We start from the raw sequence: 14,914 nt of genomic DNA on the forward strand, positions 1-14,914 counted from the left end.
AACACCCAGAAGCTTGTACTTTACATGAACTAGGGTCTTAATAAATATTCTGGGAATAAGTAAATAGTTACTCTTCATGTATTCTCTCTTACCTTTCCTTATTTCTATTTTCTAATGTTTTGGCTTTATCATCCATGCTCTCTGTTCCTCTTTGCTTCACTCCTCCCATCCAACAGTACTAAATTGAAGATTATTAGCAACGTAAATACCAGACAGGGAATTTTAAGCTTCTGACTTTGTGGCCTTGAATAGACGGTGCCCAGCTGCATGGCGCCAAGAGCAATTGACAGCAGCCTTTGGAGGAGACTCCCTTCTAATCACCCCAGATTATAAACATCACTGGTTCTGTTGCCTCCCAAGGTTATGGCAAAACTTAATCTCATCTCTGTTAATAGCCAATGCCCTCTCATTCTCATAATTAGTCACTGTGGAGTTTTGGAAAGGTCATTTGGTTGAAATATGAAGCTGCAATTTGTTTAAAGGGAAAAATAGGCAGCGGAAATTATCTTTCCACAATTCATTAGCCCTGGTCACGATTACCCCAGGCATTGTGAGTATGTGTTGTGGACAGTCTAGCACCACCATACTAGGATGTACGCTTGGCCCTGGGAAACACACTCGCTAAATTGCTGTTAATTGGAACCACACAGAGATTGTATCTCTCCAGTACCAAAACATTTATTAAAAAAGTAAAAATTCCTCCACTTCATTACAAATGTGGCTGATGTGAGGCCAGGCACACCATATTTGTAAACAGCTGAATTATTGGGGAAAATAGTTTGCAACATCTGTGGATTTGATAGAATATAGGCAAAGTCTTTAATCTTGCTCCTATTTTATTCTTAGTGGTCACTGAAGTCAAATAAATATGTTTATTCCTTTCTAATTCTATTTCAGGAACAGTCACTTTTGCAAGAAGGCTACCTTTGCAGTACCTTTGTTTTGCCAAACAGCAAATATAAGACAATAGCAAAGTTTCCAGATTTTGACTCAAAGAGGAAACCATTTTCCATTATTAAATGTTAGTACAGTTATATAGGACTATTCTTGTGCACTTTTGTTAAGAAGTTTCTAAAATTATGTACTATTCATAACTATTTTGAATAACTGTTAAAAAGTGAAAGTTGAAATTCTAAATCAATTGATTTCCATTCGAACTTAATTAAGGACAATGTTCTAAGGAGTTATTACCAGCTGGTTTAACACCATTTTATTTCATTTTATTCCTGAACATAGTAATAGAAATAAGATTTTAAAAGTCAATGTACATTTATTGTGTTTTGTTTTTGGTTTTCATTTTCCAAACTGCTGAACTGCTAGCCTGTTAGCACATTGCTTATTTAAAAGTTTTAAGTACACATACATCACATACACAGTAATGTTATATTCCTCTGCAATATTTACCTTCAATATGCATGGTGTAATGCACATTTGAATTTTGAAGAAATAAAAATGAATTTTACAAATAAATCAGAAAAGAGTTAATGAATAAATAAGGTTGGCTGCACTTTGGAGAAGGAGAAACTTTGAATTATGGTCCCTAAATGCTATAAATATGCACTGATAGCTATTGCGATGATAGGGGAGGAATAAATACTAGATACCCAAATTTTAAAGAGGAAGACAATTGAGCAAAAGCTTAATGCACAGTTGAGTAACAATACTGGTCACCCAAACAAAACAAAAACTAATTTTAGAAAAAAAAGGTGCAGAATCAAGAATAATAAATGATAAAATCAGCAGCTGGAATAAAACACATACCTGCCTTGTGGCTTTTCATTCTCATCTTCCTCCTCCAAGGAATATAATTTTGCCTGCATCTTCTTCAAAAATGAAATATCAGAAAAATGATTTTCTCCAGTGGTAATCATCAGTTATTGCTCACTTTTATAATTTAAAGATCCAAGCATAAGGCATGCTGGGACTTGAGTAATGTGGGTTGTTAGGAAAGGAATTCAAGCCAGTCTAGGTAGGAGGCTGGTCAGAGAACCCAAGCTGAAGGTAGCCTGATGTTTGCAGGGAACTTAAGCACAGCATCAATGAAAATGTGTGTGTATCCGAATGCAATTCTCCAATGACTTAGAGGAATGTTACAGGACAGATTAAAAGGTAAAAAACAAAAAAAATGTAACTTGATGAGTGAATTAGGAAAAAAGAGCATGGCTGCATTTGTTTAATGGCTGTCCTCTCTGATAGAATTTTCCGGGATGATCGGAGGGTTCTCATACCCACATCATCCACTGTTATAGACACTAGCCCACGTGTAGTGACTGAGCACCTAAATGTGGCTAGTGTGACTTCTAAATTTTATTTCATTTTAATTCATTTCACTTGAGATTTAAATAGCCACATTGACTAGTGGATATCACTGAATAGAACAGCTATAGCGCATGGTAACAATGTCAGCATTTTCACTGAGAGAGAAAATAAAATTAAATAAAAGCTGTATGTGCTGGTGAGCTGGTGATTCTGATGAGATCTACCATGATCCGTTTGTTAACTGAATCATTATTTATTGAGTTGGCAAGATGTGCCAGGCTCCACACTACCACCACTGTGTTCATGTTATCTCTGACTCGAGTCCTAGAAATTCATGTTTATCCAGGATTTAACAAAACTGAGAGATCTGAAAAAAAAATAAAAAAATAAAACAGCACTGTGTATCTGGAACGGATAATTCATTTTAAACACACCTTTCTCTATCCTCAGCTTTTTCAGAGACTCTGCTTGTCTCAGTTAAGGGCTAAATCTCTCTGGGGCCATGCCGTCCTTTAAGGGCTCAAAAAGGAGCCAGAGCCTGTCCCTGCATCCTGCAAGTCAGGAGATGTTGGTACCACTCTCTGCTTTTCTCTGCTGTGTTTCGTGCTCCTTCTAAACTCCTTGTAGTTGCCTCAGAGCCAGGTTCATGGTTTATTGTCTCTCTGTGCATGCTAAATCTTGTTGATTTAAATAAGCATTTGGAGATACTCCATCACACTATCTCTAGGACTTCACCCTTCACCTCCTCAATGACAATACTCTCATTTATATCTTATTTTAACAGCTGCATTTGTGGTCATATTCTAGACCTTTTTTCCCATTCAGAATTAATCTGTCTGTTAGACCTTCTATATTCTATTTTCTGAGCATAAATCTGATCAGGTAACAAGTACTCTTTGAATCACTCCAAGGTATCCCATGGTAGGAGTAAGGGTGTGGTGATGTATGAGACCAAATAAATGCCCTCAAACCACTTGCTTCCTAGTGGGTAGGACAAATGACACACAAGGTTTGAGAGAATAATGCAGTGGAGGTTCCCCTTTGCTTATGTGTGGGTGGGTGTGGAGAGCCACTGAGATGAGGCTCATAGAGGTGGCCTCCATGAGCAGATGACATTTGAGCTCAAGTCTGAATAACAAGAAAGAATCAGCAAGTGAAGCTCTTGGGAAAGGCTGTTCCAGGCAGAGGAGACAATTGGAACAAGACCTAGATTGTAAATAGACTTGGTACTTTCAAGGAACAGAGAGAAATCCAGTGTGACCTGAGCCCAGTGGTAGTGAGTAGGGCTGGGTGTCTCTTATTAATTTCTCTCAGATTCTTTCGTACTTCATCCTGGACCCAAAACAGAATACTTTGCTGCTCTCTTATCTGCATCTTCCACTGCCTCATTCTTTTCACTACTGTTACCCCTTTCCAAACAGTTCTTAATCTTGGACTCATTATCTTCTTTATTTCTGCACCTGATGTCTGGGCACTACACAGTTGCAGATTTTGGCACCACACAAATTCATACTCTCTGAACACAATTGGGATATTAAATATTTAATTATTTTACTTGGCTTAGGTAAACTCCTTTTTTTTTTTTTTATAGCCATCTTCTTATCTGCCCTTTACAGCTCTCATTTTTAGCAAAGGAGAAATATGAGCCACGAGTCATAAAATCCTTCACTTTCTGAACTATTATGTACATATTTACTTGCGTGAATGTCTGTTATCTCCACTTTCCATTTTTCTCCATGAAAGAACTTGTTATTCACTTACTCAAGACAAATTCTTTCAGTTCAGTTCTTGATCACATTCCTTTCTACCTTTGAAGTTATTCAATCCCATTAACCCTATTTTTTCTATAATTTCTTTCAATTTCTTCCAAATAAGAAGACCTTTATCTTTCTATCTTTTCTCATGTTCTTTTCCCTTCTTAGAGGGAAGATAACAGACTACAATCAGACCTTTAACTTTTTGAATCTCGCCCCCTTCTGAATCCACTACAGCTTGGTGTGTTCCATTGTTTGAGTAAAACTGTAGAAATCAACAGAAGCTAACCAGTCCTTAAGTTACTCCAGCTTCTCTGGGGCAAGAAACACTGCTTCCCACTTTCTCCTTCATCCCTTTCTTTCCTTCTTCATCATTGTTTTCACCTTTTCTTCCTTCTTCTCTGACTAAATTTTTTTATCATTATCTTTTACTGTCTTTACCTTCGTCTTCCTTTGCCTTCATTTACACTACTCTTTCCCAATTCAACATACAATCTTGACCTTTCTCACACCGTTAAATTAAGCTTGTGATCCAACAGTCAATGTTGCTGACTCCTAAATCCATTGTGTCACAGATCTATGGTCATATTCCACACTGTGCTAATTTTGCCTTCTCACAGAATTCTCACGATGTCTGCCACTTAGCAGCTATCTGAATTCAAGTAAATTATTCAGCCTTTCTGTGCTTCAGTTTTTTTCATTGGCAAAATAGGGGTTATAATGGCATCAACTTATTTCAAATTTGTTTTAAGGATTGCAAGAAACAGCTGAGTACACATAAAGCAATTGAGAACAGCACCTAACATAGAATAACCACTCAACAACTATTATTTACTCTTTGTTAATATGTCTTTGAGGAGACCACAGATGAGGTACACATTCCTCATCTCCTTTTACCTGGAACAATCTCTGTATCTGTTACTATTGCCACAACAATGCTGTAAAACAAACTGTTTGCCCAAACTTTGTGGCTTAAAATAGCAGCCATTTACTATTGCTTTTGAGTCTGCAGGTTAGTGAGCTGGGCTGGACTTCAATGAGCAGTTCTAATGGTTTCTGATCTCAACTGGGCTCAGTCACTCATCTAGGGGTTGTATGTCTCTTGAGACATCTAGAATGGACTTGGCTGGGATGACTCACTTCTACTTCACATGGCTTTGATCCTCCAGCAGGCTATGCTGGGCAAGAGAGAAGCCCAGTTGTAGAAGACTGCCAGCAAAGCTTCACCTTCCAAGTGGCTGGTTGCATCGCATTACTAACATCCCATCAGCGAAAGCATATTACATGGCTGAGCCCAAAGTCAGCGTAGAGGAGACTACAGAATAAAGCTACAGAATACAGGGAACGAAGGCAGGGAGATGAATAATTAACATCATTAATGCAGTCAATCTGTCACAGTCCTCCACGTGCAAAATATATTCAGCTACTCCCAAGACACCTATGAGTCTCATCTCATCACAGAGTCAGTGGCGTAGTCCAGGGCCCGAGATTTACATCAGGTCAACATGAAGCTCCTCAGATTTGGCTCCTTTTGCTATAGAGAGTTGTGAACTAAGACAAATTATGCTTTCTCTGCTAACCCAGAATACAATGGTGAGATAGAGGCAAGATACCCATAACAGTCGCTACCATTCATAAAAAGGAAAGACGAGGGAGCAAGGACCAGTCACTTGTCCATAGCTCACAGAAGACAGCGGAGCCCAAGTTGCCAAGTCCCTCAGCTCCAAGGGGAGAATTGTTCCTTTAAGAGCCTAGTTCTGCTGTCTTAGTCTTGACCTCTGTGAGCTACTTTCCTTTCCTGGTCTTTGCTAACCACTTCTTAGGAGAGTATTGGAAAATATGCCTTCTGAAAAATTTTCTCAGCCTGTTTCCTGCCTAAATAAAATTGGGGTCCCAGAGGCCTTAATAGAAATTTACCTGTCTGTTCATCTGAGTTTAGTTTAGGCTCCTTACACTCGACAGATCCATTAAAAATGTTGTGCGCTTTCTATGAATCTGATTTGAGTGACTACATTAGAATAAAGCCCAACATACAATAGTTTGGGGATTTACATGCTTTTTATAAGCCTCTGCTTCTGACAAAATTTCTAATGTCTCCTTGGCCTTAAAAAGTCATTTACTGAGCTCAGAAACAGAGTGGAAAAGAATTACAAAGTTAAAAGGCAAAAGGCAAGGAAATAGAGTGGCCATTTCAATTACGGTCATGAGTATGAAAAAATAGACCCTATCCTCCTGCCTTCCCAGCGCCTTTCTCCCACTCTTCCTGTTGGACTCCTATCAACACCTCAAGAGCTAACACTTCACTCCCTCACTCTCCTAGTCCTCTCGATATGGTAGCACTCACTACAGTATCTGTTCTGGATTCACTTGTACATCTACATGTCCCAGCAAACTGTAAAGCATCCAAATATAAGAATCCTGTTTTATTCATCTTTGTATTCCCTAAGGCACCTAGCTAAATGTATAGATCATAATTGAGTCTTTAATATCTGTCTTTAGTACATTTAATGTTCACAATGCTTTAGCAAAACTCCTCACATTTTCAACCAAGACTTTCTGAAGTAGTCCCGACTACTCAAATCTCCCTTTCTTCCCAGCTCATTGAGTTACATTACACCATTTAGAGTTGCAGTCTATGGAATATTGAGTTTTGTTTTGTAACGACTCATGTGTCTGAATACATATAGTTATGCGTGTATCTCACCAATTAGACAATCGTCTTCTTGATCTTAGGCGTTATGCCTTATATTTCTCACCTGCAGTTTTCAACATAGAGTAGGATAGACTTAAAGCAAATGAAAGTTACATGGGAAATTTAAAAATTATTATTACAAGATATTGCTTCCTAACAATTGTTTTTAGAGCTTAGGGAAATCTGCTTAACACAAACAATGTTATGATAATCGGAATCCAAAGACTGAGCAGAACATGGGCTGATGCTGCCCTTCCCCTACAGACAGACATTTTAGACTGTCTTTTATTTTAAGTTTTCACATTGAATATAAAGTGAGCTTCTATTTCATTACTATGGTAACAGTGAAACTGCTTACATAATAATTGTTTACTCGTGGTCTTGAACTATAAATTTGATCAAGTTCAATAAAATCCAGGAAATTTGATTGCTAAATACAAACATTCCAATGTAGACTGCCAACCAAATGACTAATCTGATTGAAAGGAATGTAATACTAGCTTATATTTTTTTGTTCAGGAGAGAAGAGGTTGTTTTCAGATTTCTGAGCTTTCTGCAAGCAAATAGGGTCATTTTCAAACATTTCATCCTACAGTAAACTGGGAGCCCAGTGGATTCAAGGACTGTGTATTATATTAAGAAAATGCCAAAATGAATTATAACTTAAGCAGACAATCCACAAAACACAGGTCAGGAAAATAATTTAAGGATTAGAGTATATAAAAATTTAATCTGTCAGTGTGTTCTTTCATAAAGTGAAAGAAACAAAAAGATATAAAGCAGAATACAGAATAGGCATGGATTTTTAAAACATATTTAAGTAAATAAGCCCAGTGGAAAAAAAAATCAAAGAAAACAGTAAAGTACAAGAGTCCTCCCACCTCTCACCTCCCACATTCCCGTTCTGCCAAAGAAATCAGTGTTTAAATTATATTTATATCTTTCCAAATTGATTCCATTGAAAGATGTTAAGATAAATAGATGTACATCAATATATCATCAGTGCTCATGCTGCATATGAGTAGTTTATGTGTGTGTCTTTGTATGTGTGATTATATACATGTGAGAAAGAGAGACTGAGCAATCTGAAGAGAGACAGAACAAGGATCCATTTGTATAGAATGCAAAAAAAAATTTCAGAAAAATTTGTAAATGCATATTTGTAAATTCCATTTTTGAGGTAGACTGCCCTTATTCTGAGGACACTTTTAATCAGTCTTGATGGGGATTTTTGATTGAGAAAATTCTGGAGACAAAAAACATAAGAAACAATGAAAGTAGTGAACGAGACTGTTCTGCACAGGAGCGTCACTGCATCCTCAGGACCTGTGCCTTCTCCTAGTCTTGCAGAACCATGCTGGCTGCAGCAAGCCTGGAAACAGCCTAAATGCACATCCATAAATGGGTAAAGAAAATGTGGCATATGCAATACACAATATAATACAATGGAATATTATTCAGTCCTTAAAAGAAGGAATTCCTGCCATAGGCAAGAACATTAATGAAACTGGGGGCTGTCATTTAAAAAAAAAAAAGAATGAGCCAGTCACAGAAGGAAAGATACTGCATGAGTCCACTTACCTGAGGTCTCTAAAACAGTCAAGCACATAGGGACAGAGAAGACAATGGCTGTTGCCAGGGGCCAGGGGTGGAGGGAAGGAGAAGTTGTCATTCAACAGGTACAAAGTTTCAATCATGCAAAATGAGTAAGTTCTAGAGATCTGCTAGACAACTGGTGATTATAATTAACAACACTGTACTACATGCTTAAAATGTATCAGGAGGGCAAATCTTATGTCATGTTCTTACCACAATAATAAAGAAAAATAACCACATATCATTGGAAGTTTGGGGTCAAAGACTGAGAGGTAGAGATGGGTGGAGAAGAGGTTTGAGGAGAAAAAGAAGGGGCCAGAAATGATGACAAACTGGTGGTTAAGCCCAAGAAAGCTTTCCTGTGTGGGAGGATAATGGGCAAAGATGTGGAATACTCAGCCTTAAACAGTCACTTGCACCAAGGATAGTAGTCTTCTTCCTCTAGAATCCCAAAGTGTTAGAAAGGAGAATGGAGAAGCAGGGGAGAGTTCACTGTGCATTCAAGGGGTGCACATATATGAAACAAGAATTCGGTTTATCAGGGAATCAGAACAAGAGAAAACTCCGTGTGAGAGACTGAATTTCTTACTACTCCCCAAACATTCATTTACATTCGTCTCCCCCATCATTTCCATCCTGATTTTGGGTTTAGCCAAAGAGCACGTATTTTTGAAACACAAAAGAAAACTACAAAGGACCAGATTTTTTTTTAACACTTTCTGTTGTGGTATGGTTCCTGTACAGTAAACTACAAGTATTTCAAATGTACAATTTGATGAATTTGATAGATGTACACACCAATGAAATCACTACCACAGTCAAGATAGCTAACATTTCCATCACTCCCCAAGAGGGGCAATCTTCAAATTCCTAACTTATCCTTCCCACCACCTTCACCCCAGGTAACCATAAGTTTGTTCTCTATGTCTGTGAGTCTATTTCTGTTTTGTAGATAAGTTCATTTCTGTCCTCTTTTTTAGATTCCACATATAAGTGATATCACATGTCATTTTTGTCTTTCTTTCTGGCTTACTTAGAATGGAAACCTCCAGTTGCTGCAAATGGCATTATTTTATTCTTTTTATGGCTGAGTAGCATTCCATTGTGTATGTGTGTATATATATGTATATACACACCAAACCCAGTTATCTGTTGATTGGCATTTGGTTTGTTTCCATGTCTTGGCTATCGTAAATAGTATTGCTATGAACATTGGGGTTTATGTGTCTTTTTGAAATATATTTTTTCTCCAGATATATGCCCAGGAGTGGGGTTATTGGATCATATGGTAAATCTATTTTTAGTTTTTTGAGGAACTTCCATACTGTCCTCCATAGTGGCTGCACCAATTTACATTCCCACCAGCAGTGTAGGAGGGTTCTGTTTTCTCCACAGCCTCTCCAGCATTTGTCATTTGTAGACTATTTAATGATGGCCATCTGACTGGTGTGAAGTGCTATTTCATTGCAGTTTTTGTTTGCATTTCTCTAACAACTAAAGATGTTGAGCATTTTTTTATGTGATTTTTGGCCATCTGTATGTCTTCTTTGGAGAGACATCTATTTAGATCTTCTGTCCATTTTTTGAATGGGTTGCTTTTTTTTTATATTAAACTGTATGAGCTGTTTGTATATTTTGGAAATTAGTTCCTTGTCAATTGCTTCATTTGCAAATATTTTCTCCCATTCCATAGGTTGTCTTTTCATTTTGTTGACATTATCCTTACCTGTGTAAATGCTTTTAAATTTAATTAGATCCCATTTGTTTATTTTTGCTTTTATTTCCATTACTCCAGGAGCTGGTTTTAAAAATATATATTACTGTGATTTATGTCCAAGAGTGTTCTGCCTATGATTTCCTCTAGGAGTTTTATAGCATTTAAGTCTTCAATCCATTTTGAGTTTACTTTTGTATATGGTCTTAGAGAATGTTCTAATTTCAGCCTTTTACAGGTAGCTTCCCAGTATTCCGAGCACCACTTACCTAAGAGACTGTATTTTTTTCTCCATTGTATATTTTTGCCTCCTTTGTAGTAGATTGACCGTAAGTGTGTGGGTTTATTTCTAGACTTTTTATCCTGTTCCAATGATCTATGTGACTGTTTTTATGCCAGCACCATACTGTTTTGATTACTGTTAGTTCCCAAAGCACCAGATTAATGGAGCTGAAGATGATAGAGGTCTAACCCTACTGATCAAGGAATAAGAGAGAAGGTACAAGTTACCAGGAATATCAGGAATGTAAAAGGGGAAATCACAAAAGATACATTAAGAAGATAATAAGACAGCATTAAGAAAAAATGACACAAAAGTAAACTTGACAAAACTTGGATGAAAAAAATGTCTTGGAAAGCATAGTTTGTCAGACATAACACAAGAAGAAAGAACATCTAAATGAATGTATATACATTAAAGGAAATTGACTTCCATTTATGGTCAGGGAGAAGCAGGAACGAAAGTACTTTCCTTCTGTAAAACAACTAGAAAATTGGACAAAATTATCTTATATGACTCATTTTCAGATCTTAGCCAACAATGAAGATCCTTACTGTGTCTTCACTGAATCTGTATAGGACTGTGATTCTGATAGAAGAAAACCATAGGAGGTGAGCATAGCAAAAATTCCCGCTTTTTTTATTTAAGGTGTCTTCAGAACCCAGGTACAGATTGAGGAAACCCCCCAGGGACCTCCGAAGGAAAGCTTGAGATCTAATGATGAGTCTTGTGACCCTCCAGGGGAGATCTTCAGACTAGTTCCTGCAAAAAGTAAGTATGCTTCTCTCTTCCCTGAGTGCTGACTGTTGACACTACCAGAGAAAGCATTTTAAAAGAAGTCTCCTCGATTGTTCTCAGAAAATTGACTCTTAAAACCCCAGGTAAAGTCAGTGACTCAAATTAGCATTTCATCCACACAAACCTTTCGCACTCACCTCCCAGTGATCCCGGGGTTCACACAAAACACGAATCCTCCTTTGTTTCCCTCCCTGCCACCAGCTCTCCAGTTACGCTAGACAGTTACATAAAAAACTATCCCGTTTTCTTTTTCATATTAAACATTTCACTTATTTTTATTATTTTAATGAAAGTCATATACCCACACACCTTGCAGGATGGATGAACATGAAATAAGTAGTGTATGGGGATGAGCAGAAATTAATCGGCACATTGTGAAGTGCTTTGAGCTATTAGTTTTGAGCTGTGAGTGCAAATGATTATTACTGCTGGACCGTATTCTGCCAAATGTTTTTGCTGTAATGCGTGTATTAATGGCAGGATGTAGTACCTTGCCACTAAATGTACAGCAACTAAATGCTTTGGAATATTCATCATAAAAACCAAGGCCCCTTATGGCACTATTACTGAACTTTGTTTTGAAAATGCACATTCTAAAACTCTTTCCTCTGGTGCAGCCTAAAATTGCATCTTTAACAAATACATAATTTTTACTCTAATGATAATAGAAACAAAGATTGCAGACTTTCCCTCCCTAAGATTCTGAATATTATCTTTTCCCAATAAATAATTAACTTTCTTCCACTCTGCATGTGTGTGTGTGTGACATGAATAGATGACCAAGGCTACACACCTAGAGAGACTTAATCTGGTTCTAAGGTAACAGGAATTTCTCAAAGGGGAGAGTGTCAGACGGAGAAAAACCACACACCATATGAAGTGCAGGCAGCCAAAGCAGAAGATAAACTTGTTGGCTTCTAGGAGCTCACAGCACAGCGGTGAAGATGAGTCAGTAGGCAAATAGCCACAGTCAGCTGAAAAGCATTGTATAATACACTCATGACTATGAAAGTCCAGGAAGGTTAGTAAACATTTTGAAAGGCTTCACCAGAGGGTGGCATGGAGCTTGATCTTAAAGAAAATAGTAAGAAGAGGAGAGCCAGAAAGGGAACAGGATGTGCACACACTCCCTGGTAGGGTCAGGAAACTGCAGGGATCTTTAGACAGTGGAAGAAAATAATGTTTTTATGAAACTGGAAATTTGAGAGCCTTGAATGTCCATTTAATGTTTTGCAGGCCTTATGTTGGGGTGCTGCTAAAGAACGTTGAAATAAGAATCAAAATAATCCAAATTAATTTTTCAGAAAGAAAATGGAAAAGGAAGGTGGAGGGAAACAGATCATTTCCAGCCTTCCAAGGAGACATGTTTTCTTAATGAAGGGAGCAGTTTGGTATCAGTGACCCCAGAGAATTCACTGACAGTGATGGTGATCAGCAGAGCAAAAGGGATCAGTGATTGCAAATATACAAAGTCTGATTTCATCAGCTCACCAAGCAATAGATCCTATAGAACGCTTGGTGACCTGTATGGACGATTATTCTCCTGGAGCAGAAGAAGCCTGCAATGTAGTTGAGCAGGATTATGTCTCCACTACTAACCAGTGTTGTGACTGGGCCATTTAACTTCCTTTCAATAGTCCAGACTTAACATTCCCCTTCAACGTCAACATTTCTGCGATATGATCTAGCCATCAGCCGTGAATTCAGAGAACACCTTTCTTTTGATCTTGATATGCTTTTATTTTATTCTCCAAATGTAGAATCATAGGACCCAAATAACTGTGCTATCAAACAAATTGAAAGTCATAAATCACATGAATTTATCACTGGGAACTGTCACAAAGCCAGTTCTGTGACTCTGTCTTAACTTGGGGCACTGAACTTTGAAAGTGTTAAAAACTTAAATATGCTCCAGCGTGAAACTTCCTGTAATATTTTAAAGTGTTAGATTAATACAGTATTAGAAAGAAAGATAATGGCTGCATTACAGAGGACACATTGGTCATGGGTAAGACTGGAGTCAGGGAGATTGACTAGAAGACTGTGGGACAGAAGTGACACCATGATCACATTTCTTAATTCTGCTTAGTGGTGATTAATACCTGCAAAAGGAGAAATATCACAAAATTTATAGATTTTTATTTAATCAACTTTTGACAAATCTTAGTGGATGCTAACTTTAACAAAATATTTTACGAAAGTTACCAGGTATTTCTTTGTCTGTTTGTGCCATGGATTTATACCATGTTCTTCCACCAGGAAGCAGAAATTAGATATTTTTCAAGGTGACATAAATGCATTCATATTAACATATCATGAATATGTGCTTTTAAATAGAAAATGCCTATCCAGGTAAGGTTTTGTTTTCAAATGATAGTTTTAAAGTACAGCAGCTGGATTTGGGAGTTGCTTGGGTGGGATTTGAAGCAACTGACAGCATAAAAGTCTTTGAAGCTATGGTGGGGAAATAGTAATTAGCATTCAACTGGAAATGTGAATTTTATTTTTCTTTGTGAATACAAGGATAGGTATGAAATCTCCCTCCTTCATCAAGGTTTCCAAAGATGTTTTAAAGAAAACTTTTGTCAGAGAGGAGCAATACCATTTATAGACTTTACCAACAGGAACTGGAGACATAAAAACACAGGCTAATGGGAGAATAGTAACATAATCTAAGTAATCTGGCAAAAATTTCTTTTATGTTGAAGTCTGGAGTTCAAACATATAGAAACCAACATAGTTAGCCTTCTAGCTCTGATAACAGGAAATGAGAAATAAATAAGAAATAGTATGAAATTGAGGTATGAAAGTGGAAAACAGGACCAATGGAAGAAGAAGGAAATCATGGCCAGCAATACGCTAACCTAACCTGTCATCCCCAACCCACCCTTAAGGATTTTCCAATATTTTAATGAAGAGGAATTTCCAATTAATACTACACTTACAGAATATAGTATATAATATACCCACAATTATGTAATATTAAGGCATGTCCAGCTCTTGCAAATTTGTTACATCTTCTTGTCTATGTCATTCTCTTATTCATTTGTGGCTGTTGTGTTTTCCCCAACTGGTACATACAAGTCCCTTAAGAACTGTGTCAGTTTATCTTCTCTGAATCTCAAAAACATGAAAGAGTATTTAACAATAAGAAGCACTCAAAAAATGTTTCAGGGTGACTAAATCAGTATATATATTTTCAATTTGGGATAAAATACAAATTTGGCATTCTATTTTCATCTTGAACATCAAATACCAGCTTGTCTCTATGTGCAAAGCACTGTAATAAGTCCTTGTGAAGTTTTATGTAAGTTCTCAGAACAGCCCATTTTAGTGATAAATAAATTGAGGCAGAGAGGTTAAGTGGCTTGTCTAAAAAGATGAAGCCCATTATACAGATAAGTTGAAGGTCAAATCTGTGTGGACATTATGTGCATTTAATTCTCCTTTAATACACACACACACACACATAATTAAATGGATTTTTGTGCTAAGCAGATCATTTGGTGAAATAGAGTTTCTTGACCTGGAATTAACAATTTGAATGGATAGCTTTTATCTTTGCAGCTCAATTTAACAGACTAAGTAAAATCCACTTACGGAATATCGCTTTGTTAAGGGCAGTGGTCATATGCCCCAGTCCTATGCACATTGACATGCTTAGAATTGTGTCTGTTACTGCTATATTCATTGATAGCCAGGACTCTAATTTTCCACCGGGACTCTGAATTGAGGCTCTGAAATGTGTCCATATTCCTAACAGGATTGACAGTTCTAGCCTCAGAGTTGGCCACAGTCTGTCCTCTAGCAAAATTTCTCCT

The sequence above is a fragment of the Camelus dromedarius genome, chromosome 19, assembly GCF_036321535.1.
Source record: "Camelus dromedarius isolate mCamDro1 chromosome 19, mCamDro1.pat, whole genome shotgun sequence".
Taxonomy (NCBI): domain Eukaryota; kingdom Metazoa; phylum Chordata; class Mammalia; order Artiodactyla; family Camelidae; genus Camelus; species Camelus dromedarius.